The sequence below is a fragment of the Bison bison genome, unplaced genomic scaffold (genome assembly GCF_000754665.1).
Source record: "Bison bison bison isolate TAMUID 2011002044 unplaced genomic scaffold, Bison_UMD1.0 scf7180017864077, whole genome shotgun sequence".
NCBI classification, from domain to species: domain Eukaryota; kingdom Metazoa; phylum Chordata; class Mammalia; order Artiodactyla; family Bovidae; genus Bison; species Bison bison.
In genome coordinates this window covers 434,176-436,942 of record NW_011494649.1, presented here as the reverse complement: position 1 = coordinate 436,942, position 2,767 = coordinate 434,176, and the positions used below count along the sequence as shown (strand labels likewise).

The 2,767-nt window shown below is 46.0% G+C and overlaps 1 pseudogene; it reads right to left on the bottom strand.

Moving 5' to 3' along the window:
* Positions 1-560: 560 nt before the first annotated feature.
* LOC104986821 lies at positions 561-1,422 on the bottom strand (annotated as a pseudogene).
* Positions 1,423-2,767: the final 1,345 nt, after the last annotated feature.

The window sequence follows — 2,767 nt, the reverse complement described above, 5'->3', positions numbered from 1 at the left end:
ACACATCATCCTCTGGCCACCAAGCAAGGTGTGGAATAGATTTGTAAGAGTAAAGGGAGCTGTCTAGAACACTGCATATTTATTTAGTGTCATGAATGTTTGGACTGAGGCCTTAGTTTTTCCCTAGAAGTTGTCAAGAGGCTGTTCCTTATCACTTGGGCCTTTTACTTTGCTTCATCAAAGTAATCTTCCTTGATAGCTCAGTTGGTAAAGAATTCGCCTGCAATGCAGGAGACCCTGGTTCTACTATTGGGACGGGAAGATCCCCTGGAGAAGGGATAGGCTACCCACTGCAGTATTCTGGGAATTCCCTTGTGGCTCAGCTGGTAAAGAATCTGCCTGCAATGCAGGAGACCTGGGTTCAGTCCCTGGGTTGGGAAGATCTCCTGGAGAAGAGAAAGGCTACCCACTCCAGTATTCTGGCCTAGAGAATTCCATGGACTGTATAGTCCATGGGGTTGCAAAGAATCGGACACGGCTGAGCGACTTTCACTTTCACTTTCTTTCAACATTCTAACTTCCATCCTCTACCTCTTCATTGTTGTTGTTTAGTTGCTAAGTCACCAGCCTCCTGGTACAAAGAGTCTCTCCTGGTTTTTGTAAGATTTCCAAGGGTTTGAATTGGGGTGGCCAGGTTGGAAGCTGCATCCGGGCATAGATGATGTTAAACCCAGGTAATAGCTTCATCTTGGTGGTTCCCTCCTTCTTCATGGGTCACCTTGATGAGTTCTCTGGGCGTGCTGGTAGGGAACAGGCACCAGTGCTTGTGGCCCTGAACTAAGGCATCCCAGGCACTGGTTCCCAGAGGGTCGATGTGGATTCCTGTTCCAGAGCTTGGTGGCCCCATCACAAACCACCTGTAAGGGGGCCTGTGCTTCTCCCCCATGAACTGCAGAAGGTCACTGGTGAAAAACTTGGGCACCTTGTAGTCTTCTGAAAGTTTCCTTCTTTGGGGGTGTTCCTCGTAGCTGCTGTCAAAGATGTAAAGGGAGCTGTGATTGTGAGTGCTCTCCATGTACTCGATGTAGTATCCCATCTTCATCTTCACCGAGTACCCGTCCTTGTCCTCACCACACTTGAACTTCTGGTTCTGGTATTTCCTCTTGAGGCGCTCCGTAGTCCACTTCTGCGCGGACTGGCCCTCTTGGGTATTCAGCAGAACCAAGGGCTTGTACGGTCTTTCATATCGCTCCACAAATTCTTCCACCGACAGCTGTAAAGTGTCTGTCCTTTCCACATTGTCCACCACGACCTCTGGGTTCAGCGGGAAGCTCTCACAGTAGTTGTGCCGGGTCCAGTCCGGAGAGTCCTTCCGCTCAGGCTGTGCACTCCGCTTACCTCGGGATGCACTTCTTCTCTTGTGATTCATCCTGCAGGTCATCAGCTGGTTCCGAGACGACCTCAGCGCAGCTTGCTTCCTGCCACCAATGTGCCCCCTCCCAGGCTCCAGCAGTGGCACCAAAATCTTAATTTATTTTTAATTGAAGGATAATTGCTTTATAATATTGTGTTGGTTTCTGCCATATATCAACATGAATCAGCCACAGAAATGAAAACTTTTTAACATGAGCTAGAGCAAGGCATCTGAACCGGAGAGATCCTTGTGTGATTTAGAAGATTCTAAATTGGACTTGGATACACAAATTAGGAGCAGATCATGCTCCCAGCTCCTACTCCCAGCCTCACAAATTTAGACTCTGCTTTCTGCTATTACCTTGAAGTTAGACCAACAGTATTAAAAAAAAATTGGAGGGAGACATGGCAGAACATCCCACGCCTGAGGTTGTTTTCTCTAGTCCCTCCTCCAGCTATTCTCAGCCTAAGCAGCTTCTTTCTCACAGCGGACACAGCAGCTTCCATCACTATTCCAAGACAAGTGAGGAGGGAGGTCGGTTGGTTCTGGGGGCTGTATTTAGAAAGGGGAAGTGGGCGTGTATATACCTGACTGGATGCTCACAGAATAGTAGAACTGATGATGCTGCCATCAAATTTTTTTGGGGGAGGATGTTGTTATATTTACATGTTCCTAAAGATGTATGCTTACATTTTACCCTGAAATGTCTGATTAAGAGAGGCTTGCTATGGTAACCTGAGCTAACAGGGTAATAGGGGGCAATGGAAATGTGATGGTTAATTTTATGTATCAATTTGACTAGGCCAAAAATACACAGATACTTGGTTAAGTGTTATTTCTAGGTGTGTCAGTGAGGGTGTTTAGAGAAGAGATTATCATTGGAATAAGTATACTGAGTAAAGCAGACTGTTTTTCAATGTGGGTGGGCATCATTCAGTCTGTTGAAGGCCTGAAAAGAATAAAAAGGTAGAGAAAAGGAGAATGTGTGCTCTCTGACTGCTTGAGGTTTGGCATTGGTCTTCTCCTGCCTTTATCCCAGGACTTACATCATTGGTGTCCCAGTTCTCAGGCTTTGGATTTGCACTAGAACTATACCACCAACTTTCCTGGGCCTCCAGCTTGCAGATGGCAGATTGTGGGATTTCTCAGTCTTTATAGCTGTATGAGTCAATTACTCACAATAAACCTCTTGAGATAGATAAGATGTATACTGTTAACTTTTTCCCCAGCCTTCCGCAAAGGGATATATGGCTTTTTACCAGAGTTACTGTGCACTGGAGAAAATGAAATAATCACTTTCATTATTTCACTACTGGACACTGACTCTGAACTGACACAAATTCCAGGAGACCCAAAACGTCACTGTGGTCCACCAGTCAGAATAGGGGCTTATACAGATTAGGTGGTCAATTA